The sequence below is a fragment of the Dipodomys ordii genome, unplaced genomic scaffold (assembly GCF_000151885.1).
Source record: "Dipodomys ordii isolate 6190 unplaced genomic scaffold, Dord_2.0 Scaffold5, whole genome shotgun sequence".
NCBI classification, from domain to species: Eukaryota; Metazoa; Chordata; class Mammalia; order Rodentia; family Heteromyidae; genus Dipodomys; species Dipodomys ordii.
The window spans coordinates 4,040,735-4,049,978 of record NW_012267221.1 but is presented as its reverse complement, the minus strand read 5'-3'; the positions used below and the strand labels follow the sequence as shown (position 1 = coordinate 4,049,978).

Sequence of the window (9,244 nt, the reverse complement as noted above, 5' to 3'; positions counted from 1 at the left end):
CCCTGCTTTCACTGTATTTGATGTCGGTATAATTTGTGGAGAGGAAGGGGAAAAACAAATCGTTTAAATAGGGATACAGGTGGATATGTCTCATTGCAACAATGAGACATACAAGTCTTTATGTTGAAAACGAACTTTACAACTTTTGTGGGGGGGTCGGGAGGGGGTGGGGGGGCGGCGGAGGGGGGAGATGGGAAGGGATGGGAAGGGGAAACAAAGGAGGAGGCAACAATGCTTGATAAGAAATGTACTCATATCTTGCCAATGTAATTGTAACCCCTCTGTACAGTATTTTCACAATAAAAAAAAAGAAATTAAAAAAAAGAACAAACAGAACAAGAACAACAAAACAAAGTTCAGTTTGTGTAGTAACTATTTCCAGCAAGGTAATGTAGGAAGTGACTCAGAGTTAAGCAAAACAAAAACTATATACACATACATGTTTTTAAACACTGTACTTCTTTACATCAGTAAGTGAACCTTACCACTCCAATGACGAACCACGCCCCAACACACTTTTAACACTGTTCCTTATTTGAAGTGGTCTTAACAACACCCGCAGCAAACAAACAAGCTCACAAAAAAGTCTCTAGAAGTTAAATTTCATCATGAAAATGCACATGTAGGCCTACAACTTGAGCTCTTCTAGCCGTACTGTTTACTAGTTAAAGATGAAATCTAGCACACTTCTTTCCCAGCTGGCTTCAAACCTTGATCCTTTAGAACTTACTCACCTGAGGTAGGATTATAGGCACAAATCATTAGTGCCTAGCTGATGTACATTTCTTTAAGTGAATTTTTCATCTGTATTATCTATTTTTTAGAGTTTCTCTAGCCTTTAATGCTCGTGATTACTAGAAGTGTGTTCTGAATAGTCATTTCTTCATTCTGTTGTTCCAATCTGCTGTTCCCTAGTGCTCACCTTGTTCTCCCCATGTCTTTCGACCAGAAGGACTATAATCCTAATTGTTGGGCTTTTGAGAAAGATTTTTCTGTATGAAAAAGACTTCAAAATTTTGTACTATACATTAAGTATCATTTTAACCATTAGACTACTTGTTGGGTTTTTAAATATATCTTCTAATTCTCAACCCCATATAATAGGGATCATTTTTAAACACACATAAAGATCTCATTTTCTAGATTAAAAAGAAACATTTTGGAAGAAACAATTAAAGAATGCTCACTGCGGATGAGGGTCTATACTATGCCTTTTGGAGGCATAGTAGTTTCTTAGTTTAACTTAGTTGGAAACAAATGTATGAAAAACTTCTATAAAATTCAGCAGATGAAGTGATTCAGTAGTCAATACCCAGTAGCTGTGAACTGAATCTTCCTCTCTGTTTAGAGGGAGCAGGAGATCAACCCAGGCATGAGGCCCTTCTGAGGGCTGACATATTTCGGTTGAATTTAGAGTTCTCTGAGCCTAAGAATAAAAACAATGACTAATAAAGAAGTCCTTTTCATGTTATGGATTATTTCTGCATTTTCAAATCATCCAAATGACCTTTTGGATGAACTTTCAGAAGCTATAAAAACAGTGTTTAGAGTAATTTCATATTCTTTCTTCTCCTTAACGTTAATGTATCAGGTCTAAAGTGGAAAAATAACAATATTATTTTTATGTATGGAGGATAAAGATTTTTACTTAGACAATTGTACTCATAAGAAGCAATGCAAAATTAATAAACATTAAAATTGTACAGATAATAGGAATTTTAAAATTTGTCTTGTGTGATTGGCTGCTGAGTGACATTTGCTTCTGTGGTTTTTCATTATGTCTGTGTTTGAATGTCTTAGTTCTTCCTTGTTTAAAATATTCTTAGAGCCATTTTTTCCAGTGAAACCCCTCCCAGTGATTGACTCATATCAGAAAGAATTCCAGAAATAAGAACAATCATGCCCTTTCTGTCATTGATGTAATGGTGTTTCAGCATACTCTCCTAGTTATGAGTGATGTTTTGGCAGGCATTGAAATCATCAAGATATCTGAATAGATGTTTGCATGATTGCATTGATGATTGGCCCCTTTCAAGGAGCTTCTTACTTTTTAGCTGGAAAACATTATTTCTTTTTAATGAAATAGTAAATTAAAGACCATGTAAGTTGTGTTTCCTTTGCATTTTCTTTGTCTTTCTTATTTTTTAAATTTGTCTTTTTTCATATTTGTCAGTATGAAGATTATCTGTCTTAGGTATGGTAGGCAAGGTGGCCTATGACTTGAGGCACATCTCCAGCTTAAGAGTGAGCACAATAACTTATATTCTGTATGCCAAGTTCTAAGTATTCTGATTTTTTTAAGACAGAATGGTTACATTTTGATAAAGTGTGGTCCAGTTCCTTTAAAATAGTTTAAGATAGTTTTATTAAATTGTGGTATTATTCAAATAATATTATACCTTTTTACCAAGATGACACAGAAAGCAAAGAAAGGAAGGGATAGTGGGATAGTAACAAGGAAGGGAAGGGGTAGCAATGATCGACAAGTAATGTACTCATTGCCTTACTCATGTAAATGTAACCCCTCTGTACAGCATCTTAACAATAAAAAAAAATTAAAGAAAGCAAAGAAAGCTGCTCCTGCCTCTCCTAAAGCTGAAGCCAAGGAAAAGGCTTTGAAGGCCAGGAAGGTAGTGCTGAAAGGTGTCCACAGCCACAAAAAGAAGATAGGTACTTCACCCACTTTCTTGAGGCTCAAGATGCTGTGGTTCTGAAGACAGAACAAATACCCTTGGAAGAGTGCTCTGAGGAGAAACAAGCTTGACTATTATGCTATCATCAAGTTCCCCCTGACCACTGAGTCAGCCATGAAGAAATAGAAGACAACAACACACTTGTGTTCATTGTGGATGTCAAGGCTAACAAGCATCAGATTAAACAGGCTGTGAAGCTCAGTGACATTGATGTGGCTAAGGTCAATACTCTGATCAGACCTGATGGAGAGAAGAAGGTATATGGCTCCTGATTATGATGCTTTAGAACTTGTCAACAAAATTGGAATCATCTAAACTGAGTCCAGCTGGCTAATTATAAATATACATTTTTCCCACCATTTAAAAAACTAACATTATCTTTAAAAATTGACATGGTGATTTAATGATAATCAAAAATAAATTTAGTTTAGAATTTGCCTTTTTTTTTCTAGAAATGGTTTCTTCTTAGAAATTGAGCAAGAACTCTACATTTTGCATAGAGTTTGTAAAACCATTTGTTATTTTTTACATTTTAGAATTCTCACTAGAGACTGTTTTATCTCCAATTTCCTCTCACATAACATGAACCCAAATGTTTTGGGCTATGAGCTTACATATGTTCAGATCAGATTTGTCTACCTTCCAGTCTCTGGTAAAAACCGTCTCTTTCTTGGCCTAGGAGCTCCCTGAAGTTCATACTTGGTTGAATCTGAAGTGAATTTATAGAAAATCAAATCATTTTAATCAGTGAACTTGGTGAACACCTGGACATCAGGGACAGTTGCCAAGATAATCCTTGATTTTTCATTAAGGCACAGTCTATGAAGAGGTCATATTTTGGGGGCGGGGGGTGAAGGAGGCAATGGGTAGGCCTATCTGCCATTGGTAGGATTCTGACATTGTCTTCATTCACCAGGAGATCTCTACTAGTCTTGTAGCTTCATTGTTCATGCTGTTTGTAGCTTTATGTCTTTTCTGAAATGTTGAATTGTAACCCCTTTGTTTCACTATTTAGGAATGATAAAAATAAATAAATATAAAGAAGACAAAAAGTCTTTGCATAAAAGACTTTTGATTTTATATTTTAAAATATTTTATTTAGTGTTTTTATAGTGCAGAGGTTCTGTTAAGGCAATTTCTATATGAATTTTTCAACCTAATATGTCCACAATATATACATCCTTTGATATTTTTGTTGAACCAAAATTTGTTGTAGATACTTTTTTCCCCTTTATTAACCCATGGATATTGAATTATTCTTCATCAAACTGGAAACCAGAAAGATAAGGAGTAAAATCGAACACTAATCTCTATGGCAGAGAAGAGGACAAACACCATGAATCTGTGCATTAGATAGTCTTATTTAGACAAACTCAATGTGAGTGATCCCAGCTCTTACATACTATTATTTTTATCTGGTTAAAGGACCATTCATTTAGAAAGACATGGGAAGAAGACAATAGAGTTTATTAGTTGAAACAGTAAGCAGTATGAGTTTCAGCATTTTGGGTCTTTAAACTCCTATTCTTCCTGAGTGAGCAGGTGATAGCTATGTATGGACTTAATTGTGTTAGAAGACAGAACTCCTGCATTTAAGGAACCTGAAAGTTTCATACAAGAGAATAATGTTGGCTCATTACTTGAGAAGGAGACTTTATTTTTTCATGATGATTTTCTTTAAACACATCTTTGCCAAGATAGTCCTGGACAAAAGGGATCAGCGAGTCTGCTTGTAAGATATACAGAAAGTGAGATCTACATGGGGAATTGTCTCTTAATAGCACTTACCACTGATCATAATGAAATAATACAAATTGTGAGCACTATATCTAAAGGCTTGTGTTTTTTGAGGATACATCTTTTCTGGAAGAAACTCTGCTACTGCTGCTTATTTCTTATCATAATATCTCTACTTAATATGCTTTTGAGGGATAGGCCTAGTGCACAAGTGTCTCCAATGTTCTTCAACAACGGCACTTATAAAGAGTGGCTCTCCTTTACTTATTTTTTTCATATACTCTGGATTATTCTTTTGAAGATTGAGGGCATTTGCTCCTGAATGGTATCAAGTGTACTTCTCTTCAGTTGGCCAATGTTCTGAGGTAAAGTCTGAGATTGCTAGAAAGTAGTCAAACACAATGGCCAAATCATAAACCATAACTCCATTAAGTCTTGTTTTCATATTGGATAGGCAATGGCATTGTATTATCTGTTTCTGTAATGGAAAGAAAAAAATCAATATGTGCTGTTCTTCATTTGTTAAGTGACCTTCACTATCTTCTTTGCTGTTGTTATCTTCACATTTTTACATTAATATGATAAGATACGCCTCACCCCAGTTAGAATGGCTATAAAAAAAATGTAATAGCAACAGACGCTGGAGGGGATGTGGCCAAAAGGTAACCCTACTGCATTGTTGATGAGAGTGTAAACTTATTTAACCACTTTGGAAAGCAGTATGGAGGGTCCTCAAAAGACTCCACATAGAGCTCCCTATGAACCAGCAATCCCACTTTGGGGCATTTACCCAAACGATCACAAACAAGGCTATACTAAAGATAACTGCACAATTATGTTTTCGGAGCATTATTTACAATAGCTAAGATATGGAACCAACCCAGATGCCCCTCAGTAGATGAATGTATCAAGAAAATGTGATATATATATATATATATATATATATATATATATATATGAATTCTATGCCTCCATCAGAAAGAATGGCATTGCCCCATTTGTTAGGAAATGGAAAGACTTGGAAAAAATTATGTTAAGTGAAGTAAGCCAGGCCCAAAGAAAAATAATTTCATAGTTTCCCTTATTTTCAATAACTAGTATAAGTTGAAGACAAGCAGAAAAGGTCAAAAGCTATTTAATATATGACCATAAAGATGATGTTAAGTGAAATGAACCCCAAGATAAGGACACAACTTGTTTTTTCTTTCTTGCTATTGTTTTTAATGTATCTAAAATGTACTATGTGATTTTTTTATTTCTCTTTTATGTTCTTCCCCCACAGTATAACCCCTGTTTTCACTGTATTTGATGTCAGTGCCCTGCATCTTGTATATACATTTTTCTAACTTGGGGAGGGAAAGGGAAATAACAAAATGCTGAAATAAGGATACAGGATGACCCCTTCTAACAATGAGATATACAAGACACTATGTAGAAAATGAACTTTACAAGTTGGCGAGGTGGGGGGTGGATTGGGAAGGGACAGTAGGGGAAAAACAAAGGAAGAGATAACAATGCAAGATTGGAAATGTACTCATTACCTCTCATGTAACTGTAACCCCTCTGTACACTATTTTTATAATAAAAACATTTTAAAAAGTATAGAATGGGCTGAATTAGGAGGAGGATTCTCATATCAATTAATGTATACATTTGTTTAAACCAGTTGCTTTTCATTATGGCTAAAGAAGAGTGCATAATCTGGGCAAAGTATTACTTTGGACAAAGAACTATTGAGCAAAGATTTCTTCTCTCCATCTCTTGGGATTTCTGGAATTATAGTTAATCATTAAGTGGTTATCATATAATAGAAAAAGGGCTAGATCTGATCTTCACACAAATTATATAAGTGTTTATCATATAATAGAAAAAGGGCTAGATCTGATCTTCACACAAATTATATATGTGATCTTGAACATGCTACTTAATGTCTCTGTCTCACATTTTCTTGATCCATTCATTTACTGAGGGGCCACAAATGTTAATATTTTAAATGAGGAAAAAATAATATCTGTTCTGTTCACTTCATAAGACCATAATTGTTATAAAATTAAAATAGATATTTCATATGAAGATACTTTAGTAACCAAGTTTAGTTGTAAAATTCTATTATGGGAATGTGTAAATATAGTTGTTCCTTTTCTTAATATTGACATAGAGTATCTAATTTACTATTTCTTGTGTTTCTTTCTTACATAGGGAGTATAATCTGATCCATAAAAACTTATTGTGTGTAAGAACGAATGGCAGTTCTCCCAGTTTTCAGAAATGTTTTTTTCTAGTTGTATAAACTCCTAAATGGAATTAAGTGAAGTAACCAAGTACTTTATTCAAATTTTCTTGGAATTTCCTCTACATTATCTCTATCTAAACCTTCAGAGTTAAAATCACCCACATTTTTGCACTCTGATCTTAATTCTAACTTTTTCACTTTTTGATGTGGAAAAAATAGGATAAGCTTAACAAATACACTAGAATAATTCATGAAAACATCAACTCACCGTGCAGCCTAAAGTAGCTATTTTGGTTTTAAATTTGAATGTTAAACACAAATCTACAGAAATTCTTTGGATTTTATCTAGCAACAGAGAATTAGTATACATAAATTCTACTTTTTAAAACTTTTACTAATTTGCTCACTACTAACTTATGCAGGCTCTATCCTGAAACTACTATGCACAAAATGGTCAAGTGCAAACATATATTTTATTTAATATATTTATTTTTCTGGAGTTTATTTCAATAAATATTATTTTATATGATCAGAGACACTTAGACATTGATTTTGTGTTCCTCCCCTAAGATTATTCTCCTTTTGTCTCCTTTTGTGTGAATGCCTAGAGTCCTGTATTATGTATCATGTCCCAGGGTATTTTAGATCTAGCTTTTGCATATGAGAGAAAACATGTACTGTTTGTCTCTCTGAACTTGGCTTACTTCACTTAACATGATTTGTTACCTCTCCCCTCATTTTTCTCCTACTTTCCCTCTCCCCACTCCAAGTTGTACAGATCATTTCTAACATACTGTCTTGTGTATATCGCTGTTGCATTGGTTCTTTGTCTTACCATTCTGTTGTTCCCCGTCCCTTCCCTAATTCAAATAAATGGATATACAATAGCAAGATATCAAAATCAAATACAGTGACAACAGAGGATATACCATAGGGGGAAGAACATACAAAAGAAACAAAAAAAATCACGTAGCACATATGACCATATAAGATGACGCTAAGCAAAATGAACTACAAGACATGGCCACAAGAGGTTTTTCTTTGTTGTTGTTGTTTTTAATGTACCAGTGATGTTTTTGATTCCAATTCATGTGGAATTTTAAGACATGTTACCAAAATAAACTTCCACATTTTACTGATTTGTAGCCATGATAGTTTCTTTTTAAAAAAACAATGTTTTTGAGTTCTTTATTTTTTCAATTATAGTTTTGATAATCTGCCTCCATGTCAGGGTTGTGAGGTCTCTTGGCATTCACAGAGAGCGAGACCAAAGGAGGATATTCTTAGGAGAGGATCATGTAGGCCTATAAAAGCAATAGCTATGTGCATCTTCTCATATAAAATAATATGTATCAAAGTGAACTCCAGGAAGTGGAAACAAGAGGTTTTTGTTTACTTTGTTGTTGTTTTTATTTTCTTTCCTTTTGTATAATTTGTTCCTTTATCTGTCTTTGGGTGGGTAAGGAGGGGCACAGAAGTGATGGGACAAAGGATGAACAAACACAGCAGTGATGCTTCCTAGACACTATGTTGAAAATGAACTATACAACTTGTGGGTGGGGATGGGAGGGAAAAACTGGGAGAGAGCGAGGGAAGAGGTGACATTGTCCAAAAACAAATGTACTCTTTATTTGACTTATGTAACTGTAACCACTCTGAACATCACCTTTACAATACAATAAGTAAATTAAATAAATAAACTTGCTAAAAAATTGCTGTGCATAAATGACATAATTGTCAGATTAGCTTTTGAAAAAAAATTTCCTCCTTCTGCATTTAATAGTTCTTTATGACCAAGATTCACAAGTGCACTATATTTTTATTAACCTTCTATGATGAGACTGTTTTCCAACACATTAGTATTTCAGACAGCATTTAGGATAAATGAAAAGCAAAAATATACTTTAAAAAATAATACTCAACAGGGAGAGCAAAGCAGGAGAAAATGAAGGAGAAGGTACAAGTGTTCAAAAAGAAATGTATTCATTAGTTATGTAACTGTAACCTCTTTGTTCATCACCTTTATAATGAATAATAATCAAAATACTCAAAATTTATATACCAGGAATCTGGAAATCCCTTAAGAAATAATTATCTTAAAATTTTACATCAGTTTCTGCTTTTGCTGAATGAAGTTAAATTGTGAACAAGCAACCTGTCTTTCAGAATTTTGTCACTTAGGTTACCAGCTGGTCCCAATCAACCTAAAGATGAAAATGTAAAGCACAAGTTATCCATGTGTTCATAAAGACTCAAGGCAGTTCTCAAACATTTATGAAGAGCCAGCCATGTGTTAGGTGTTAAGGAAATGGAAGTGAATGTTTTGAGAGTATAGGTTATGCCAAAGTTTCCTTCATGGGAACAATACATAAAAATGAAAACCATAATGGCACATTTCAACCATGACATGACCTTCAGCAAGGAAGGGGTGACAGCTGGATAATCCTTCTGCGCCAACTGGGACACAGGTCATCTGGCTTGCACAAAAGAGGTTGATTGAACTGATAATGCAGTAGTCAGAGAGACCCCTCTCCTTTCTTGCTCTGCTTTCTATGAGGTTTTAATTGCTGCATTTGTGATA

General features: G+C 34.3%; 1 pseudogene; it reads left to right on the top strand.

The window, feature by feature from the left end:
• The window catches only part of LOC105993826, a 10,980-nt pseudogene extending 7,972 nt beyond the window's left edge, over positions 1 to 3,008 (top strand).
• The last annotated feature ends 6,236 nt before the right edge of the window (positions 3,009 to 9,244 follow it).